The sequence below is a fragment of the Staurois parvus genome, unplaced genomic scaffold (genome assembly GCF_062004578.1).
Source record: "Staurois parvus isolate SC_StPar_1 unplaced genomic scaffold, SC_StPar_1.0 ptg000580l, whole genome shotgun sequence".
In the NCBI taxonomy this organism is placed as follows: Eukaryota; Metazoa; Chordata; class Amphibia; order Anura; family Ranidae; genus Staurois; species Staurois parvus.
In genome coordinates this window covers 4,530,298-4,554,749 of record NW_028318376.1, presented here as the reverse complement: position 1 = coordinate 4,554,749, position 24,452 = coordinate 4,530,298, and positions in this window count along the sequence as shown.

Sequence of the window (24,452 nt, the reverse complement as noted above, 5' to 3'; positions counted from 1 at the left end):
TGGGACAGAATTTGCTATGGTTACTGTTGTTTTCCAAATATTACCTTTAATAAAAGGAAGACTACCCTCTGTGTTTCTAAGCTGACCATCTAATTTGAAAAAAAACAGGTCTGTAGAACCCCACTGTTAAACCACATGACTTAAATTTGGAGAGTTACTAAAAAACTAAGTCAAGCAGTTTGTGGAGAACAACCTTAGGCATGCAGTCATGTAAACAATGCCTTTCTTGCAAGCAGATAATTTTCTATTTTATTCTTGAAAGAGATTGTGCAATATAACTTAGAACAGAAACCGAGGCAGAACATTAGGACATACATGAAAAACATTGAACAGACAAGCTCACTCTGTAGTAGAGTGACAAATGCCAGTTTTTTACAGGTTCTCCCACCAGTGGGCAGGGAAGGTCCATTTAGGAGAGTTGCAGGCGAATCATAATTGGATCAGTGCATCTACTGTCCAGTCTGTAATGAGCACATAATAAAGTATAAACATAGCATCATCACATAAGAAAACAAAACTTGTAACTTTTGAATCAGGGTATAATGCCATCAGATGTCATGCATTTTCTACAGAGCTGTGGTTAATAACCTAACATAACATACTGTATGTCTATAGAATAAGCTGCTCAGTCCCAGTACAAATACACGTCCTTAAAGGGAACTTCCGGATATAATGCCACCTTGACGATATTCACCTATCCTGAGATTGGTTTTTCTGCACTACCTTAAAGAGGGATTCTGGGCAGACCTCCAATGATTAATACATTGCGCAATATCTTTGCGCAGCTGGTGAGTGCGCATTTTATCTATATGTTGCCACTCAGAGAACCATTTTGTCGATTGATACACTACCGGGAATAATTGTGTCACCTTGGGCTTCCATTACATGTATGCTTTTATTACGGACTCTTAATATTTTAAGATTATTATTTATTGATCATTGTATTGACCGATATTAGTATACTATTCATTATATGATTTGTTAGCGCTGCACTATTTTATATATGTTGCGCTGAAGATTTTATGGTTTCCTTTTCTTGTCCTAAAAGCGCTCGCTGATCTTCCATTTACCCAGTACAAATGTAGAAACATTGGCCGGCACCTTGTGCCAACAACTATAAGAAAAAAGGGGTTGATCTATGTGCAATGGGGGATGGGTAATAGGAAAACCAGAATGAGCAGAATAAGGTTTGTATAGCCACCATTTTTGAAGGGATTATACTCCCTTAAGGTGAAGGTGCTTCAAGATCTGGGTCAGTTCTGCTGTTGATTACCATAATCTTTCAGTTCATCAGGAAAATGGAGAATAGCTGATTTTTCATATTCTTTGGTGATGACGGAGAGGAGATATTTGCAGCAGTAGGTGGCCCTGTGGGTGAAAAGCAGAAAGGTTTAAAACTGTTCTCTCTAACATCTATCTTGCTATAGACACACAGTTATTATCTGTTATACCCAGAGGCGGACTGACCATTTGGAAACTCGGGCACTGCCCGAGGGCCCGGGGTCAGTAGGGGGCCCCATCAGATGCCCCTGGTACCTTTTTCATAGGCTTTTTTGAGTTTGGGCAAGGACACAGGGGCCCCATGATCCCCTATTGCCCGGGGGCCCCATGAGTTGTCAGTCCGCCCCTGGTTATACCACTTGACCCTCACTATTAGATTGTCAGCTCTCTAGAGCAAGGCCCTCCTACCTTCTTGCCCAAATTATATTGTAACTGTACTGTCTTCCTTTATATTGTCAAACTGTATAATAATATTAACATTAACAATACAACTGGGTAAATAGTGATCAAGGTTTTGTCAAAACAAATTTAACGTCTTTGTTCTTGTGCAGAATAAACTCATTAGTGGAGTAGTGATGGGGAAGCAAATGACATCTTAAGGCTTTTCAAAGGATAAGCCTTAAGGTTAGTGTGCTTTATGTACTCTGTAAAAACTGAGTTTAAAGGAAAAATTCACCTTTGAAGCATTTTACATTTTGTTCCAGCACCTGCCTCCTCTCCCTGACCCCCCCCTCCTCCCTTGTGACAGTGGGTGGAGGATCTTTTCTCTGCACCCTCTGTCAGCATTTAAAAACAGCACAGCCACATCATTCATTCACAGAACTCTTCAGGGCTGAATGCCTGCAGGAGCCTGGCAGGTGCAATGTCTTACAGGCTGCAGTGTAAACTAATACTAAAGACACATTTTTTCACCTGCTCAAAAATATGCATTTATTATTTCTTGTAAAAGGTGACCTTGTCACCAGTCCATGTATCCTTAGGTTGTTATGGTGATTTCTGCTTTCCTGTTCTCCCATCCCATACAAGAAAGATTGGATAAGATTATTGTGATTGTAAGATCTTTTCTGAAGCTAGCACCCGTGAATGGGAAGTCTGAGTGGTATCTATATCCTCTATTCTGGATATAATGTGCTTTAGCTCTTTTTTTAGAGAGGAGATCTCTGTTTTAAGTGTCAAGGGTTAGGGGTTATTCCAGACCCTCTAACAGGTTGGTTAAGGTTTTTCAAGGGAAAAAGCTGATTATGCTTATCAGCATCCTTCTTTTCATATCCTCCTTTTCATATTCCAGTATTGAGAAGTATGAACTGTTCTTCATTTCTACAGGACGTCTGGGTGTGTGCTAGTGCTCTGGAGAGCTGTACTTTTGTTCCTTCCTCCCCTCTGCACCCTGGGGTGATTGGATGAGTGCATCTGGACAAAATATGAAATCTTGCTGCCATGCACGTTTCAGCAGTTTAAAACCACTGCACAGAACTGGAAGGGATAGAAGGCAGGACATTTCCCTGTGAGCTCTTCTTAGCTCCTTTACTACTAACTACCGCTGTGGGGATCAACATGGTCCACGCAGTTTGTTGATGAGGATGAATGGGGGTTCTGTTGTTTGGTGTGCCAGCCAAGTAAGCCGGAGCTCTATTATTTAGAGGCTGAGCTCCATAGCTCCAAGAACACTATCAGGGGAATTAAAATTGGCTCTTACACCACTTTTCCGGAGGCAGTTCCTTTAAGAACTACCAGTGTCATGCTTGCCAGCATTGGTAACAATACTGAGATGTGTGGCAACTTCATTGCTATGGTAGCGACAAATTCTTAAAGAATTTCCACCAGTTTTCTGATTAGGAAAGGGGTAATAATTAAGACCAACTTTGAACTGGTGTACAGACGTACACCAGCATTCTGAGCAGGCCTTGTCTATTGTGGTGTGTATGTATGTAACATCTTCCTGTACTCATGTACAGGGCTACATCATCTGCCTCATTTAGCTTAGATCCAGAAGATTCCCCAGCTGAAAGCTAAATGTAAACAAAAGGATAGCTGATGTCATTACCCATGGGCAATGCCTATATTTGGGAAATTACTTGTCACTGGACGGCTAGAGCCTCTCAGTAAAGTGAGAGACTTGTTCCCCATCAGGTCCATTCCACATATGGGTGACAGTGCACAGCAGTGGGTGGATTAGAAAGCTGCTATTGGACTAAATAGCTGCTATGGATCTGCTCACTACCATGCTTTGTAACTCAATGGTAGAGCCAGCTAAATAGGAAACTAGTCTTTCAGTTCTCCATCAGACTCCATCCATCCCTAATATAAATATCCTTGGCCATATGCCTGTGTGACTGGTGCAGTGACCGGGGAGGAAGGGAGGGCGTGCACTGGGGAAGAAGTGTACAGTGTGGACACTCCTTCCTCCATTCAAACACGGACAAATTCATGTACCTGTGGTGCAAGCACTGATACTATTGACACTTGCAAATTAAATCTTGGTAAAAAATGATGAACCTGTGTTCACTTTGAACACCCAGTTATATGATATATATATATATATATACATTTTTTTATTTCCTCACACATAATTGGGTATTCAAAATTACTACAGATTTATCTTATTTACAAAATAATCTGAAAAGTGAATACTCACTTTGCTATGTAAAAAGTAATTATTCCTTATTCAGTAAATCAATTCTATTAAATCCAAAGATACTCAAAAGGTGGTTTTTAATTGAAGCTGAATTTCCACTATGCTTCGGGTTTTTAATTAAGGGTTAACCTGTAGATGTTTAGTATGCAATAGATAAGGCCCTACTTGTGCTACTCAAGGATATTAATCAGACGTTTCTTTCTTTCATAGGCTTGTTTGATATTGACTTCAGCTACAGTAGTGTGAACAGCAAGTTTTTACAGAACATTTGCAGATATTTCAGTCAGCTTTGTTGATGCTTTTACAGCACTCTTCAGCTTCAGTGTGTAAATGATGAACACAGATCTTAACAGGAGTGCTGATTTTCACTTTAAACAAGCTGCTAGCAGGCTTCAGCATTGTTGGAAGCCTTTTGAAACCTGTTAGCATCTTTTTTAAAGTGACAATCAGCACTCCTATTAAGATATATGTATAACATTTCCAATCAGGAGCTGAAGGGTACTTTAAAGGCTTAAAGAAAGCTGCTTGAGGCATGCTGAAAGCTCTTCAAAAATATGTTGAAAGTTTTCTTAAAACTTGCTGTTCACATTACTCTTGTACAAGCTGAAGCTCATGTGAAACAGGCCATAGAATTTAAGAAAAGACATATAATTTTATTCAACTAATATGGGTTTCTGGTTTTAGTTTTAGTCAAGCAGTTATAACTTTTTCCTGGGGCTAAATGACATGAATATCCATGAATAATGGTCACACTGCAAATTTTAAACTTTGGACTGCTCCCTTCCCTCTCCTTTTTTGTCCATACATCACCACCTTAGATGAGTCCTTTTTGTAAATATCAGATATATTTCTTTTTACTAGAGTAAGGTACATTGGAATCTGAATCTAAAACAATGGTATTATTGGTGGCTGAGTTTGAGAGCAACTGAATTTTGTGATAAGACATGTAAAAAATAAATATTAGAGGAAAGCCATACTTTCAAATCCCTTATGAGGCTTGGCACTCCATTGACTCCCAAATAGATTTTATTTTCTTCAGTTTCTAAAGGATTAGTTTTTTTCATGCAGGTGCCAAAACCTTAAAATAAAGTCCCATTTGCCTTGCTTATTGTGATGAAAGTAGCCGATAAAGTTAGTGTAGTATCCACATGAGAATATATTCCTCTTCACTTCAGTTTAATGTTTGTTACTTTTTTTGTTAGATTTAGAAAAAATTAGCATAGCTATTACAGCTTGTGTGTACATCATTAGAAACCCAGCTTCCAGTTAATAAATGTTTGAAACTATATAATTAAATATCCTTTATCCATTTTAATAGAATACAAGGTAAACTGAACATACTTTATGCACCTAGCATGAGGTATGAAACATTTAAAACAAAATCTGCTCAAGATCTTTTGTTTGACAGAATTGTCTGAATTCTGTAACTAGTCATGTGACTATATCTTGCAAAACAAAGAGATTTGGTGCCTAACAAGAACCCTGCATCGCTTGTTATTTATGCTACAGTCCTATGATACAATAGCCCTAATTTTTTTATCTATATTTTTCTGAATTTATTATTATACTTTTCAAAAATATCTGATAATATATGTACTGTATACATTTCCCTCTGTTCATAATATTATGCACTAGATTATAGAGAGAGATTTGAATGTGAAGTGTCTTACATTTACAAGTAACACATTAACTTCAGCTGCTTGTGGAGTAGAAATAAAGATAACAAAAGCAGTAGAATGTAACAGTTATCTGAAATCAATATTTGTCAGCCAGTGACTAATATATCTCATTTAGGCTGCTAAGCTGCCCTTAAAGCACCTCTTTGAACCACAATCAGTTATCAGCTTGGTAAGGTAACCATATGCCATGATCAAGGTTTAACTTTTTCATGTCCATGAGCAATTGAAACCTTTGTGACCTTTGTGATTTTGCAGTTCTGGTAAGCGCGGGTTTGCAAAACAATAACTTCCCAACCTATTTGCGGAATTTTCACAGTCTTTTTTTTCAGGACAAATCTGACTTCTATTTGTTAAATTGTTTAACAAAAATAATGCTTGTATTTTTATATATGTCTTTCTCACCTCTGGGAGCCTGATGGTGCTAGTTTTTGCCATCAAGAACATTGTGCTTAACATAGCTGCCCAGTGTTTTACAAAATAGAAACACATGCCTTACCCAAAAGTATCCTGAGCATGTTTGCGATCTCCCCACTCAATGATATTAAGGTAAGGAGACTGTGATGGCCACTGCAGAACCTTCACCTTTTTCTGATGTTACCACTGGAGGGTCAACTTGGCCTTGTGCTTAGGGTCATTGTCATGCTGGAAAGTCCAAGAGCGTCCCATGCTCAGCTTTCATGCAGAAGAATGAAAATTGTCTGCTAGTATTTTCTGATGCATTCATCTTGTCATCAATTTTCACAAGATTCCACATGCCTTTAGAGCTCACACGCCCACAAAACATCAGTGAGCCATCACCATGCTTCACAGTGGAGATGGTATTCTTTTCACTCCAAACATAGTGCTTATGGTTGTGACCTTAAAGCTCTATTTTGGTCTTGTGACTCCAAGTTACAGCGTGCCAGAAGCTATGAGGCGTGTCAAGGTGTTGGCAAACATATTGTACTTTTTTGTGGCATCGGAGCAGTAAAGACTTCATTCTGTCAACTCAATCATGCAACTCATTTTTGCTCAAGTACCATCATATTGTGCTTTTTGAAACACTGTCTTTTTTCCAGAGCAGCCTGTCTTTCTCTTGAGGTTACCTGTGTGTTTTTCTTTGTATTCCGAGCAATTCTTCTGGAAGCTGACACTCCACTCTTTCTTGGTCTACCTGATGTTGGTTTGATATCAAAAGTTCTTGAGAAATTTTCACTTCTTAATAAGTGATTGAACAGTAATGACTGGCATATTCATGGCTTTGGTTAGCTTTTTATATCCTTTTCCATCTTTATAAAGTTCCATTACCTTGTTACACAGGTTTTTTCACAGTTCTTTTCAGATCCCCATTGCTCAGTATCTAGCCTTCTCAGTGCATCCACATGAGAGCTAACAAACTCATTGACTATTTACACAGACACTAATTGCAATTTAAAAAGGCACAGAAGTGGGCAAATAACATTTATTTTGTCATTTTAACCTGTGTGTGTCACCTTGTGTGTCTGTACCAAGACCAAACATTTCAGGGTATTGGATTATTTCTGTTATCATTATGATTTATAAAGGAGCCAGACAACTGTATGATAATAAATGGCTTCATATAATAACTATCCTTAAATAAAATACTTTTTTTGGCATGATCAGTCATAGTTAAGTCATAGTCAATTTTAATGCCAGACTTTCATGATTTTGGCCAGGATATGAAAACTTTTGAGCACAGCTGTATAATATATTTATGGAAATTTAATAAATCCATATCAGCACTTCTCGGGTACTATGGTCCTTTTTAAATAGACAAAATGCGCCAGATTCAAAAATCCCTAAAACTAATTTTGGTAACTTTACCAAAATGTGGTAGTTCCTAAGAGTGCCACTTTGTAAAAATGAACCAAATAAAAAAAATAATAATGTTATAGATAGTGAAACTGGAGGTAATTTTAAATTGGTGTATAGAGAAAGGCAGAGTGCTTGCCCTTGTACAAAAGTGTAGGGGTGCTGTCACCTCCACAGCTGATAGCCCCCTCACAGCTAGTGATGCTAGTGTGCATGTAGCCTGATGGGAAAGCTGAGACACTAGGTCCCCATCAAGTCTACTCTTTCCTTAATCACTTAGCTTCTAACACCGGTTCCCCTGCTATGGACTGGAGCAATTTTTACATTTCTGCTATAGACCTTTTTATTTGGTGATAACTGTCATTAGGTAAAGTGATTCTAAAGGTTGAATTTGAAAAAAAAAGTTATACTGGTTCTCTTCTTTTTGCCCCCCCCCACCAGTAGTCCTTGTTTCTCCCCTGCCAAGTTCCCCCAATAGCAAGCCTCTTGTTATGGGGCACTCAAGCAGGCTCCCTCCTATATTGTCCTCCTGTGAATGGACATTTCCCATTCACACACAGAGCACGGCTTGGCCTCGTCCCCCACTTTCCTTATTGGCTCACTTGGCTAATGCTGCTATGTGAGCCAATGTGAAAAGAGAGAACCTGGAGAGCTGCGGCTATCATGCACATCACTGGATGGAGAAGGGGATTGAGTAAGTATAAGAGGGTTCTGCGGGGGGAGCTACACCCAGAAGTTTTTTTACCTTTGTACATAGAAGGCATGAAGGTAAAAAACCTTCTGCTTTTAGAACAACAAGATAACAAGGTAACACCTATATATATATTGTTTTTTCAGACAAACAAGGCTTTTTTTCGTAGTTATTATCTTACAACAACTTTTTTTTTTTTGTAATTAAATGTAGCAAAACTAAATAAAACACACTTAATTGTTTTTTCCTGAGTTAGTTGAAAAATAAATAGTGCCTTCAGATAAAGTACACATTTTATTCTGCAATTTGCTTAAAAAGACACTAAAATTATGATTATGGTACAAAGCATTACAAAGTTATTTACAAATAAAGGTTTTTTTTTCAGTTGTGTGCTTTTTTTATTGTGAAAAGTGTAAATATATGTTAGATGTGAAGAAATGCTAATGAACAAAAAAAAAGTAATAAAAAGTATTAATGGTTAGTAAAATAGAAACAAACAAAAAAAAGTCAGCAAGAAGTTATTGATTGAACAGATAAGGTGAAGGGGTTAATTAGGGCTGATTGGAATAAACTAAGGCGTTAAACACAGAAATATTTTATTTAAAAATGTGTTTACTTTTCAGGTTGCTTTAACTGACATCATCTACAGATTGATGTTCATCCCTTTGATCTGCAGAAGAATGAACAGAATGATGCAAAAGTAACTATATGTTACATTACATCTTTCTGTAGATCCGGATGGATTTGAAAAATTTTGCAGTTTTTTCGAAAGATTGCTATATATTAATTTTCGGTTTTGATATTTTGGGTGGATTCGATATTCATATATCAAAACTATTTTATTGAAAGATTTGATATTTTCGGATGCAATTAGAGATGAGCGAATTTCTCAAAAATTCGATTCGGCTGATTCGGCGAATTCCAGTGTGAAATTCGATTCGATGCGAATTTCTTCGCTACGAAGATGACATATAAAAAGGGTTTCTAGGCTTCAGAGAGCCTTTAAATTAGTGCAGAACACTGTACCTTTAATTTAAATGCCCTTGGAGATGAGGAAATGAGGAAAGAGAAGGAGAAGGAGAAGGATGAGAAGAAGGAGAAGGAGAAGGATGAGAAGAAGGAGAAGGAGAAGGATGAGAAGAAGGAGAAGGAGAAGGATGAGAAGAAGGAGAAGGAGAAGGATGAGAAGAAGGAGAAGGAGAAGGATGAGGAGAAGGATGAGGAGAAGGAGAAGGATGAGAAGAAGGAGAAGGATGAGAAGAAGGAGAAGGAGAAGGAGAAGCAGAAGGAGAAGGATGAGAAGAAGGAAAAGGAGAAGGATGAGAAGATGGAGAAGGAGAAGGATGAGAAGAAGGAGAAGGAGAAGGATGAGAAGAAGGAGAAGGAGAAGGATGAGAAGATGGAGAAGGAGAAGGATGAGAAGAAGGAGAAGGAGAAGGATGAGAAGAAGGAGAAGGAGAAGGATGAGAAGAAGGAGAAGGAGAAGGATGAGAAGAAGGAGAAGGAGAAGGATGAGAAGAAGGAGAAGGATGAGAAGAAGGAGAAGGAGAAGGATGAGAAGAAGGAGAAGGATGAGAAGAAGGAGAAGGATGAGAAGAAGGAGAAGGATGAGAAGAAGGATGAGAAGAAGGATGAGAAGAAGGATGAGAAGAAGGAGAAGGATGAGAAGAAGGACAGTTCTGTGACAGTTTCTGTCTATTTCTGACAGTTCTGGGACATTCACTCCATACAGCTGTTTCAACCGCTGTATGGAGGGAATGTCATGGAACTGTCAGAAATAGTCTATTTCTGACAGTTCTGGGACATTCACTCCATACAGCTGTTTCAACCGCTGTATGGAGGGAATGTCATGGAACTGTCAGAAATAGACTATTAATGACAGTTCTGGGACTCTGACAGTTCCATGACATTCCCTTCATACAGCGGTTGAAACAGCTGTATGGAGTGAATGTCCCAGAACTGTCATTAATAGTCTATTTCTGACAGTTCCATGACATTCCCTCCATACAGCGGTTGAAACAGCTGTATGGAGTGATTGTCCCAGAACTGTCAGAAATAGTCTATTTCTGACAGTTCTGGGACATTCACTCCATACAGCTGTTTCAACCGCTGTATGGAGGGAATGTCATGGAACTGTCAGAGTCCCAGAACTGTCATTAATAGTCTATTTCTGACAGTTCCATGACATTCCCTCCATACAGCGGTTGAAACAGCTGTATGGAGTGAATGTCCCAGAACTGTCAGAAATAGACTATTTATGACAGTTCTGGGACATTCACTCCATACAGCGGTTGAAACATTGTATCTATTTTTTTCCATAAATGACATTCTGCAGATACACTTAGAGGAGCGCTGCAGATACACTTTTTGCCGGCTTGGAATTATTCTTATTTTCATCCTACTTCTTCTTTTTCTTCTTATGAGGATGAGGATGAGGATGAAGAAGAAGAAGTAGGATGAAAATAAGATTAATTCCAAGCCGGCAAAAAGTGTATCTGCAGCGCTCCTCTAAGTGTATTTGCAGAATGTCATTTATGGAAAAAAATAGATACAATGTTTCAACCGCTGTATGGAGTGAATGTCCCAGAACTGCCATAAATAGTCTATTTCTGACAGTTCTGGGACATTCACTCCATACAGCTGTTTCAACCGCTGTATGGAGGGAATGTCATAGAACTGTCAGAAATAGACTATTAATGACAGTTCTGGGACTGTCCTTCCATACAGCGGTTGAAACATTGTATCTATTTGTTTCCATAAATGGATCCATTTATGGAAACAAATAGATACAATGTTTCAACCGCTGTATGGAAGGACAGTCCCAGAACTGTCATTAATAGTCTATTTCTGACAGTTCTATGACATTCCCTCCATACAGCGGTTGAAACAGCTGTATGGAGTGAATGTCCCAGAACTGTCAGAAATAGACTATTTATGACAGTTCTGGGACTGTCCTTCCATACAGCGGTTGAAACATTGTATGTATTTGTTTCCATAAATGGATCCATTTATGGAAACAAATACATACAATGTTTCAACCGCTGTATGGAAGGACAGTCCCAGAACTGTCATTAATAGTCTATTTCTGACAGTTCCATGACATTCCCTCCATACAGCGGTTGAAACAGCTGTATGGAGTGATTGTCCCAGAACTGTCAGAAATAGTCTATTTCTGACAGTTCTGGGACATTCACTCCATACAGCTGTTTCAACCGCTGTATGGAGGGAATGTCATGGAACTGTCAGAAATAGACTATTAATGACAGTTCTGGGACTGTCCTTCCATACAGCGGTTGAAACATTGTATGTATTTGTTTCCATAAATGGATCCATTTATGGAAACAAATACATACAATGTTTCAACCGCTGTATGGAAGGACAGTCCCAGAACTGTCATTAATAGTCTATTTCTGACAGTTCTATGACATTCCCTCCATACAGCGGTTGAAACAGCTGTATGGAGTGAATGTCCCAGAACTGTCAGAAATAGACTTTTTATGACAGTTCTGGGACTGTCCTTCCATACAGCGGTTGAAACATTGTATCTATTTTTTTCCATAAATGACATTCTGCAAATACACTTAGAGGAGCGCTGCAGATACACTTTTTGCCGGCTTGGAATTAATCTTATTTTCATCCTACTTCTTCTTCTTCATCCTCATCCTCATAAGAAGAAAAAGAAGAAGTAGGATGAAAATAAGAATAATTCCAAGCCGGCAAAAAGTGTATCTGCAGCGCTCCTCTAAGTGTATCTGCAGAATGTCATTTATGGAAAAAAATAGATACAATGTTTCAACCGCTGTATGGAGTGAATGTCCCAGAACTGTCATAAATAGTCTATTTCTGACAGTTCTGGGACATTCACTCCATACAGCTGTTTCAACCGCTGTATGGAGGGAATGTCATAGAACTGTCAGAAATAGACTATTAATGACAGTTCTGGGACTGTCCTTCCATACAGCGGTTGAAACATTGTATGTATTTGTTTCCATAAATGGATCCATTTATGGAAACAAATACATACAATGTTTCAACCGCTGTATGGAAGGACAGTCCCAGAACTGTCAGAAATAGTCTATTTCTGACAGTTCTGGGACATTCACTCCATACAGCTGTTTCAACCGCTGTATGGAGGGAATGTCATAGAACTGTCAGAAATAGACTATTAATGACAGTTCTGGGACTGTCCTTCCATACAGCGGTTGAAACATTGTATCTATTTGTTTCCATAAATGGATCCATTTATGGAAACAAATAGATACAATGTTTCAACCGCTGTATGGAAGGACAGTCCCAGAACTGTCATTAATAGTCTATTTCTGACAGTTCTATGACATTCCCTCCATACAGCGGTTGAAACAGCTGTATGGAGTGAATGTCATAGAACTGTCAGAAATAGACTATTTATGACAGTTCTGGGACTGTCCTTCCATACAGCGGTTGAAACATTGTATGTATTTGTTTCCATAAATGGATCCATTTATGGAAACAAATACATACAATGTTTCAACCGCTGTATGGAAGGACAGTCCCAGAACTGTCATTAATAGTCTATTTCTGACAGTTCCATGACATTCCCTCCATACAGCGGTTGAAACAGCTGTATGGAGTGATTGTCCCAGAACTGTCAGAAATAGTCTATTTCTGACAGTTCTGGGACATTCACTCCATACAGCTGTTTCAACCGCTGTATGGAGGGAATGTCATGGAACTGTCAGAAATAGACTATTAATGACAGTTCTGGGACTGTCCTTCTATACAGCGGTTGAAACATTGTATGTATTTGTTTCCATAAATGGATCCATTTATGGAAACAAATACATACAATGTTTCAACCGCTGTATGGAAGGACAGTCCCAGAACTGTCATTAATAGTCTATTTCTGACAGTTCTATGACATTCCCTCCATACAGCGGTTGAAACAGCTGTATGGAGTGAATGTCCCAGAACTGTCAGAAATAGACTATTTATGACAGTTCTGGGACTGTCCTTCCATACAGCGGTTGAAACATTGTATCTATTTTTTTCCATAAATGACATTCTGCAAATACACTTAGAGGAGCGCTGCAGATACACTTTTTGCCGGCTTGGAATTAATCTTATTTTCATCCTACTTCTTCTTCTTCATCCTCATCCTCATAAGAAGAAAAAGAAGAAGTAGGATGAAAATAAGAATAATTCCAAGCCGGCAAAAAGTGTATCTGCAGCGCTCCTCTAAGTGTATCTGCAGAATGTCATTTATGGAAAAAAATAGATACAATGTTTCAACCACTGTATGGAGTGAATGTCCCAGAACTGTCATAAATAGTCTATTTCTGACAGTTCTGGGACATTCACTCCATACAGCTGTTTCAACCGCTGTATGGAGGGAATGTCATAGAACTGTCAGAAATAGAATGTTTCAACCGCTGTATGGAAGGACAGTCCCAGAACTGTCATTAATAGTCTATTTCTGACAGTTCTATGACATTCCCTCCATACAGCGGTTGATACAGCTGTATGGAGTGAATGTCCCAGAACTGTCAGAAATAGACTATTTCTGACAGTTCTGGGACATTCCCTCCATACAGCGGTTTCCGGCAAAAAGTGTATGTGCAGAGTTCCTCTATTCTGCAGATACACTTAGAGGAGCTCTGCAGATACACTTAGAGGAGCTCTGCACATACACTTTTTGCCGGCTTGGAATTATTCTTATTTTCATCCTACTTCTTCTTCTTCTTCTTCTTCTTCTTCATCCTCATCCTCATCCTCTTCTTCTTCTTCTGAGGATGAGGATGAGGATGAAGAAGAAGAAGAAGAAGAAGAAGTAGGATGAAAATAAGATTAATTCCAAGCCGGCAAAAAGTGTATGTGCAGAGCTCCTCTAAGTGTATCTGCAGAATAGAGGAACTCTGCACATACACTTTTTGCCGGCTTGCAATTATTCTTATTTTCATCCTACTTCTTCTTCTTCTTCTTCTTCTTCATCCTCTTCTTCTTCTTCTGAGGATGAGGATAAAGAAGAAGAAGAAGAAGAAGAAGAAGAAGTAGGATGAAAATAAGATTAATTCCAAACAGGCAAAAAGTGTATGTGCAGAGCTCCTCTAAGTGTATCTGCAGAATAGAGGAACTCTGCACATACACTTTTTGCCGGCTTGGAATTATTCTTATTTTCATCCTACTGCTTCTTCTTCTTCTTCATCCTCATCCTCATCCTCAGAAGAAGAGGATGAGGATGAGGATGAAGAAGAAGAAGAAGAAGAAGAAGTAGGATGAAAAGAAGAATAATTCCAAGCCGGCAAAAAGTGTATGTGCAGAGTTCCTCTATTTCTGACAGTTCTCTCACAGCTTCTTCACATGTACAGCGGTTGAAACATCTGTATCCTAAATGGAAACTAATAGATACAAATTGTATCTATTAGTTTCCATTTAGGATACAGATGTTTCAACCGCTGTACATGTGAAGAAGCTGTGAGAGAACTGTCAGAAATAGAGGAACTCTGCACATACACTTTTTGCCGGCTTGGAATTATTCTTCTTTTCATCCTACTTCTTCTTCTTCTTCTTCATCCTCATCCTCATCCTCTTCTTCTGAGGATGAAGATGAAGAAGAAGAAGAAGTAGGATGAAAAGAAGAATAATTCCAAGCCGGCAAAAAGTGTATGTGCAGAGTTCCTCTATTTCTGACAGTTCTCTCACAGCTTCTTCACATGAACAGTGGTTGAAACATCTGTATCCTAAATGTAAACTAATAGATACAATGTTTCAACCGCTAAACATGTGTTCCTTCTGTCAGAGAACTGTCAGAAATAGCGGAGCTCACTGCAGGGACACTTTTGCCGGCTGATCGGGAAATGTTCGATTCGCGCACCCGAAGTAGGCAAAATTTCGGTTTCGCCGCGAATCGAATATTTCCTGAAATTCGACTCGAATTCCGGTTCGCCTGGTTCGATTCGCTCATCTCTAGATGCAATGTAATAATTATTGCAAAATTTGGATGTCCCAAATTTTTCAAGACCTAAGATTTGCATTAGACTATGAAACTGAACTGACCGACTGTGACAATTACAAATGAATTTGTAGAGTGGCTAAGTGACGGCACAGTGGCTAAATGGTTAGCACTTCTGCCTGACAGTACTAGGGTCGTTGGTTCAAATCCCATCCACGGCTCCACCTGCCTGGAGTTTGCACATTCTCCCTGTGCCTGCATGGGTTTTCTCCGGGTACTCAGGTTTCCTCCCATGCTCCAAAGACATGCTGGTAGGTTCATTGGATCCTGTCTAAATTGGCCCTAGTATGTGTATGTATGAATGTAAGTTAGGGACTTTAGATTGTACACCACCCCTTGAGGGTTAGGGACTGATGTGAATGTACTATATATATATATGTAAATTGATGGCACTAAATAAGTACCTGAAATAAATAATCTAAATCAGAAATTTACTTGACTGAATTATCAACCAATTTTAAAAATTTAATTAATTTTCCCATGGGCACAAACTACTATCGCTACTACTACTATTTTGGATTTGCTGACATTCATCACTATGTCCATTTGGAGACTCGTATACATTTAAATCTCTGAAAATCAATATTTTTGTCTGAAAATCAATTTTCTATAAAAGAAATGCACATGTCTAGCGTGTGTGTAGCACTCTCAAATTATGGAACTATTTAATATTGACAGCAGGCTGTTGGTGGATTCTAAAGGCAATAACAGGCTGCATATTACCCAGTAATCAATCCACTGCTTGCCATCAATCACAAGGGGACCAGATCTGATAGGGAAACTAGTGCCTGTAAATTTCATCAGGTTCTGCCCCCAGAAAAAAAACTCACCATCACTGCACTGTCTGTATGACAGGGAGGAAGCACAATTGCACCATATGGACACTCCAGCCTTAGTATGCCTCCACACACAGTGAGTGCCCCAGATTTATGTGTCTGTCTACAGCAGATACATAAATTTGTCTCCTGCACTGACAACTGTCATGTGGAGGCATGTTGGAATTCTAAAGAGTGGCTTACATACACTTGGATACACTACAATTCCTACAGGAACATTTTTTAAAACATTTTTGATAGCAGAAGAGAGGGTTATAACCCGTCAGATATTTTTTTTTTGCAATCTGCGTCTCATTGGAGAGATTTACCTTCACATTCTGTCCCATAGCTAAAACTGAAAGTTAGAGGAGATCCATGCAAATTAAGGGAATCCTTGCTTGTCCCCAGGGTCACCAGAACTAGTGTCCCCATTGGAAGATTTCCCCTCTATTACTTTTCTGGGGACATCCCAAAATGTGGGATTTTCTTTTACTTTCACTTTCAATGATAATGGTAAACAGGACGAATAGAGAGGTTGAATCTCCTTGGGGAAGGTTGGTGGGGGTGTGGGGGCAGAGACAGCAATAAAAACCTATAGTTTACGACAGAACACACTGACTTAATGAGCATCAACCCTATTCAACGTGTGTATGATACAAGACCATTTTGACATATATCACCTCTACTGACCTGGAGAGTCCATGGCCTTAACTTTGGGGGTCTACGGTTTTGAGGTGGGGGAGGGGTGAGAAGAGAGTCTCCTTCCCCATTCCATGCCCTCTCCTCTTCTCCCCCCTCTTCTCCCCTCCTCCCCTCTACACCCCCCTTTTTTTCCTCCATTTGTCCCTTCTCCCTTACTATTTCTGTAGCCCTGCTAATAGCTCCACCTGGGGCTGCCAGCTGGCATGTCAGACCATTTGTTGCCAATCTACAACAACAAGACTCTGTTGGATCTCTTTCTCCTACAGCGAACCACCCTCTCCCCACTATGGGGGCTCATTTTAGCCCCATCTCTGTGGTTTCAAGACTTCATCTCAGTACATGCTATTTGTAGTTGTTATATGGTTCCTGTTTTTTCAATATGATTAGAAACCTTGGATTAGATGCTAAAATGCTCATTCCTGTCGATGTCTTGGACAACTATTGGGATTTGTCTATGTTCTCATTTTGATGTTTACTGTTGCTTCAACATAGTATTTTGGTTGATTGCCTCTGTTTTACATATGTGATATTCTAGGTTTTAAGACCCTGAGGCCCATGTATATGTATCTTTTCTTTCAAATAAAATAAATGCGGATTAAAAAAAAAACTTATAGATGTTTCAATCCATCTCCGCTCTACTCAAAACGAAAAAAAGTTTTGCCTTTCGTTATACTTTAAGTTTTCAGATTATTGTCTTTGTGAAGGGCTTACAAATATTTGGTATCCTGCCAGAATCTTTCACCCCTGCAGTGCTTCCTGTCTTGGGCTGACAATATCCCATTTTGGTGTTGTCAGTATGTTTGCTATCTTCCACACTGGGACTAGCAGAATGCTGTTGCAATGCAAAATGAACCTGCTATGATGCTGTTAGCCTGTAGCTGACATGCCTTGCCCTGCATTGAGGTATTGACTGTGGCTCTTGTGTAGCTTTACAGGTAATCGCTATCTCACTGGCATTGGTAAGATGTTACAGCCTCAATCACATCCCTCGCTCAGAAATACTAGCAAATCTTAGAGACATTGCAGACATTGAGACTGCTTAAAAAAGGAGTTAGATAAAATATTTAATTTTTACACACTCATTTTTCATGCTACAAGAGTCTCCTCATATATACTTTAAAGCTTCCAACAATAAGCACCTATTTCATTTTTTGTATATTAATTCTAAATCTGGATTTACACTGTTCCGGTGCATGTGGTAATGCACACACATAGGTGTTTCTGTGTCCATATAGTTTCCCCTTTCAAAAAAAACTCATAGATATAAACTAGTCATGTAATTCCTACTTGTAATAACTCTTTGTACAGCAAAACTATGTGTACCCCAGTGGTGTAATATTTATTACAAAAATTTAAATGTCTTGCAATCTACTGTAAGTAAAGCTCATTATATATGTTACAATCTGACTGTACATGATTTAAACAATCAACTTTAGATTTACTGAAACTATTTGCTATGAGCAGCTAATATATAAGGTGTGACAATTTAATCCCTGGAATGCTCATGGTGTAGCAGTATGGTGCTGAGCTACACAGCCACTCTCACTCAGGTATGTTCTGGCATGTTCTACCCTGGGTCACAGACCAGTTGACACAGACTTTATGAAGTAGTAAGCAATAAAACTTGTGTGCATAGCGCTGTTGGGGGAAAATGAATGACAAGAAACTAGAGCAGTAGATTAACATAAAATTTTGTGCAAAAATTGGCAAAAGTGTGAGTGAAACGGCATGTGAATGGCATAGTTGGTTTAACCACTTGCCTATTGGGCACTTATACCCCCTTCCTTACCAGGTCAATTTTCAGCTTTCAGTGCTGTTGCACTTTGAATGACAATAGAGCTTTCTTTTGGTGGTATTTACTTGCCACTGGGTGTTTTATTTTTTGTGCTATAAACAACAAAAGAGCAAAACATTTGGAAAAATAAAAGTTTCTTTGTTTCTATTATTTATTTATTTCAGGTACTTATATAACGCCGTCAATTTACGCAGCACTTTACATATATATTATACATTCACATCAGTCCCTAACCCTCGAAGTGCCCTGATGATCGGTGCCAATCCCTGCTCTGACAAATGCTGGTTCTCTGCAGTACTTTCCTCAAGCTCTGACAGCGTGAGGAAAGTGCAGCCGAGAACCGGCAATTGCATTTCCCGATGATTAGCGTGTCATTGGACACAGCTGATCACGTGGTGAAAGGCCACTGTGATTGTCCTTTTACCACATCACGTGATCAGCTGTGTCCATAGGACGCAGCGATCATGGAGATCGCCGGGTGAGTTCTGGTAGGACATCATATGACAGCCTCCTAGAACTGGATGGCCGCAGTGTAGCCGTCATTCGGCTACCTGCGGTCGGAAACTAGTTAAGGAGGGGTGGGAAGTTGTGGACAGCCAAAAACACAAAAGACGGATGCAAATGTGGACAGAGCGTAAAGCCTCCTACGTTCAGATTGAAGATTGGTGATGGCAAAAGATTTCAACATGAAGAGGGAAACACTGTGGCAGAATCAAAAGGAGGATTTGGGAATGTGAAAGATTTCCACAAAGATGGTGCCTCGAATCTTGACAAAAGATCAGTAAGAATGTCATCTTCAAATTGTATCCACTCTTATGAAGAATGCAGAGCTGTTTGATAATTTTTTACAGGGCATTCCAGGAATTAAATTGTCACATCTCGTATCTTATCAAATTGTATCCTGTTAGGCCCTACCTTTGCATAGTTGTTGATAGATCTGCATATTTTACAGTGAGATTGTAATGTGTAGTGAGTTTAAAATATATCCTTTGTTTACTCTAGGAGGAATCAATATAAAATGTGATTTTTAATTATTTGATATTTTTTTGACAGAACATTTTTATGTCACCCTGATCTATTTTGCGTAATGGACTTTTATTTCATCACAATGATAGACTGAGAATGGGGATCACATTATTCAGAGCAAATTGTCAGTTCCTGATCTTCTCCCCGGAATTTGAGGCTGTCAGTTTCAGCCTAGTTCTAGAGCTGTGCACTTGATAGGGTAGACAGGTAGAGCTTTATGCTCACAATTTAACTTCTATTATTATTGTACAGCAATGCTTCTTTTTAGTGATAAATATCACTATATAATTTGTAGGTATTTATTTAAAATAACAAAAGATAAATACAAAATACAAAGAAGCACAATTATTTTATAATAGGTCCAAAGTAAAGTTGGATCTATTTGATGTATGAAGGGGTTCAAATATTAAACGAACAAGGTGTAATCAGATGTCACATGGTTTAAATGTTTGAGTTAGTTAATAACTACAGGGAAAAACAATTATATTTCACATGTGCTAGCACAATTGAAGAAAACCACAGCATATTCCATTGTGCTTTACAAAACACAAAGTGAATCATTTGCATTAATCCCTGCCCCTAAAGAGATTACAATCTAATATTTCTTTCATAGTCATGTAAACAATCAATCTCCAGTTGGAGCCAAGGCTAATAAACCAACCAGTATAATTTTTGCTTGTTGCAGGAAACCAATTCAAACACAATATCAACAAATAAAGTGATGGAAATATTGTATACAAAATTGATTTAGTTTACATTTCTCACGCTACAAGGCGGCATTGCTAGCCTCTTAAGGAAGGTTCTGTAATAATAGTAATAATAAACAAACTACGTGCAAACTACACATTATTGGACTCACTAGATAGCAAGACACCACAAATAAAGGTATTAAGTGATGTAAATAACAGAACCTTAGCACTGAATAAATGACTTCATTACTGCTTTTTTAACATTGTTCTTTGCATTATTCAATAAGATTTCTGGCACTGCATAGCAATGTTAATATATAAGAACATTTATTAGAAAATAATTACATGTCATGAACAAACAGTACATTAAATAAAAAACTTTGATTTTATCTGCCAGACAGCATAACAATAAACCATTCCTTGCAGTAAAAACAAAATGCTTACTTAATATGATGGCCCTCTGCCCAATTATAATAGCTGTTTTGAAGTTAAAAAACTGTAGGTGAAAAAATGTTAAATATGTTTACCTTTCTCCAAGATTCTGCCTGTGGTGCATTGATGAGAATGACATATTTCTAGTGAGATCTTGGGAAGCGATAAATAGCTCAAATCTCAGTAGCTAATACTCTTGCACTGTGCTTTATCCCTGGTTCACACCGGGGTGACTTCAGGTGCGACAAATGATTTACAAATCGCGCCTGAATTTGCACCTAATGTATATCTATAGAGGGATTTCAAAAATAGTTCATGTACTACTTTTTTCCAATTTCATTGCAACTTGTTTTGACTTCTGTTAAATGAAGTCGCAAGCAGCAGTGAAATCGGTGGTACAAATCACATTTGAAATCACGCTACTTCAAGTTAAGTTGTGAGATTTTAAAGTCACATTCTGTGTAAACCAGAGCTCAGGCTCAGTTCACACTAGCCAACTCCAAAGTTGTGTGATTAGCAGAGCAACTTTGGAGTCTGACTTTGATATGACTTTGAAGTGACTTTGATAAGACTTTTATACTCTCTGGCATTGAAGCCATGCTAAAGTTGGATCAAAGTAGTGCAGGAACCTTTTCTGAAGTCACAGTGACTTCAGTAGGTTCAATTGGAACGGTGCTCATAGAGATATATGGCATTTACATGTCCTATGACTTTTGGGTCTCACAAGTTGGATCCTAACTTTTACAACTTCAGCTGCATTCAAGGCACTTTTAGTCTATGAAATATGTGAGTTCAAACATTGCTGATTTTAGTACTTTGATCATTAAATAATGAAATGTGCAATGTGTGCACATCCCTGTCTTTCGCTTGTTTGCCCTACATGAAATTTACATGTTAGATCCCTAATAGCAGTTAGATAGTGTAAGTAACAGACCTAGAAATATTCTTATTTTAAACGCACTACTTCTTAACCACTTTACAACTGCGCTATAGCCGAAAGACGAATGTTCAGTTCTGGGAGGGCGTTATATGAGATTCTCTCAGAACGCTTCCCCAGAGTTCCTAGTAGCACACACCCGGAACTGTCAGTGATCGCTGTGTCCTATGGAAACAGCTGATCATATGACTATGTAAAAGGCCAATCACAGCAGTCTTCTACCATGTGATCAGCTGTGTTCAATGACAGCAGATCACAAAGTAAATACAGTTACCGGTTATCAACAGCACTTTCCTCACACTGTCACAGTGTGAGGAAAATGCTGCCGATATCCAAGTGTCACAGAGCCGATATGCACTGATAATCAGGGCTCTGATGATCAATGTCCTGATCATCAGTGCCCAGCAGTGCCACCCATCAGTGCACATCAGTGCCACCAACCAGTGTCCAGCAGTGCCACCCATCAGTGCTGCCCAGCAGTGTCACCCATCAGTGCCCAGCAGTGCCGCCAGTCTGTGCTGTCACTCAGTGCCACCAGTCAGTGCCCATCAGTGCCACTTATCCGTGCCCATCAGTGCTGCCTATCAGCACCGCCTATCAGGCTCATCATTGCTGCATATCAGTACAGCAGCATCAGGGCCTCCTCATCAATTCCCACTAGTGCCACCTCATCAGTGCAGACTATCAGTGCCCATCAGTGCTGCCTATCCATGCCACCTCATCAGTGCCCATCAACACACATCATTGAAGGAGAAAAATTACCTGTTTGCAAAATGTTATAATAGAAAAACTTTTTTTGTTTATAGTGCAAAAATTAAAAACCCCAATGGTGATTAAATATGGCTAAAAAAAACTCTATCTGTATGAAAACATTATAAAAAATTCATATGTACAATGTTGCATGACTGTTCAATTGTCATTCAAAGTGCAACAGCATTGAAAGCTGAAAATTAGCCTGGGCACGGAGGAGGTACCATTGCCCGGTAGGCAAGTGGTTAACTTGTGTATGATTGAACTCTGGATCTTATGTGCCATAGCAAAGCACACTTCTTAGTAAGCTTCCCTATATCCAGAGTGTGCATAATTGTGTGCGTGCATCACAGGTGAACAGTAAATATTGTAAGGATACAATGTAAGTATCCCCATACAATTGATATGTTTGGATACACACACAAACATTAATAAATCAGTCCTTTAGTGTAACAGGCATCTAAGTAGTTTTAAATGAGACCTAAGCCCAATCACTAAAACCTAATATAAGATGTTAAAAGTTTAAAACAGTGTTTAATGCAGTGGTTCTTAACCTGGGTTCGATCGAACCCCAGGGGTTCGGTGAGTCAGTCTCGCGGGTTCGGCGGAGGTGAAGACCCACACCCGACTCATATGATTCGTGCAGTAAATATTCATTATTATGTTTTTGTGTGAAAATCATGTTTTAATGGTTTTGTTCTTTGTTCTTAACGGTTTTGTTCATTTTGTGCACCTATGTATAAATATATACCTAAATATATACCTATGTTTTGAATTTTAAAAATCATATTTTATTTTTCGAATTAAGAAGGGTTTGGTGAATGCGCATATGAAACTGGTGGGGTTCAGTACCTCCAACAAGGTTAAGAACCACTGGTTTAATGTTTTCAAATCTGCTGCTTTCATTAAAAAGTACTCTAATTATTCTGCCATGTAGGTCCTGGAGAAGATCAGCAGCACTTAGATGCAGCTAGAAAGTGGTATATTTTCTATTACAAAATAATGCTTTATGAGAAAAAATACTTTAGCAAACTAATGCTATCCAGTTAGGAATTAGACCCATTTTAAAGCTTGCAATATAATTTTTGTAAAGTTAAGCTTTTCACTTCTATTCTTATAAAATAAAACAAAATATGCATTTTTCTTATTTCAAATGGGAAAATACTGTACAAGCTTTGCTCTTAAACATTTTCTATGCTTTATGATTTTTCAACTGCCATACATCACACAGAGTGAACTGTGTTCTCGTCAAACAAAGCAGGGATCAAATTCTATTTTTATCAGGTTATTTTGACTAATAAGTTTCACCTGTTCCCCATTATAACCCTACACGTATTGCTGAACATTTGTGATTCTTGCAGGGTAATTATTCTGCCATCTCTCTGAAGAGCAGATGCTAGGGAACAACAATCAAAAGTCTTGAAGAAGGACAGTAATTTGTATAGCACTCTCATCTGTGGCTGTTATCATGGAATTTGTCAAGTATGATAATGAGTATGGTTGTTGACTAGTCAGGCATAATACATTTGTTGTGTTCTTTTACTGTTTTGCTATTTTTACCACTAATTCTTTGGAATGATTTTAACTCCTCTTTTTTTTTAATAAGTACTATCACCTGTGTTGCAGAGTGAACCGCTTTATGAAAACTGCAATTTGACCCAGGATGCACTGATACATTTGATGTCTAACATTTGGTGCTTAGTGTAAAAACATTTGCATCCTTTTCAATTCTTGGAGACATTTATTTGACTTCTTTAGGCCCCTTTCACATGGGCGTTCTGTATGTCCGTTTTTCATCTGTCCATTTATGGATAAAAATGGACAGACATGTATTTCTATGGACTAACAGATGTAAATGGATGATCATTTGTTTACATCCGTTCATGTCCGCATCCGTTATCATCCATTTTTTGAACAAAAGAAAACCCTATTCTTCTTCTGTTAAAAAAACCAGAACGGTCAAAAATTGGATGTAGACGGATGAAAAACAGATGAAAATGGATGTAAATGGATGAAAAATCGATGTAAACGGATGAAAAATCGATGTAAAACGGATGTAAGCTAATGAAAAACAGATGTAAACTGATGTGAGCTGATGAAAAACTAATGTGAACTGATCCGTTTTTTCTTGGAAAAAACATGACTGAACTGATGAAATAAACAGAACTCCGTGTGAAAGGGGCCTTATGGTGTATTGCATGACTTCCTATTCATCTCTTC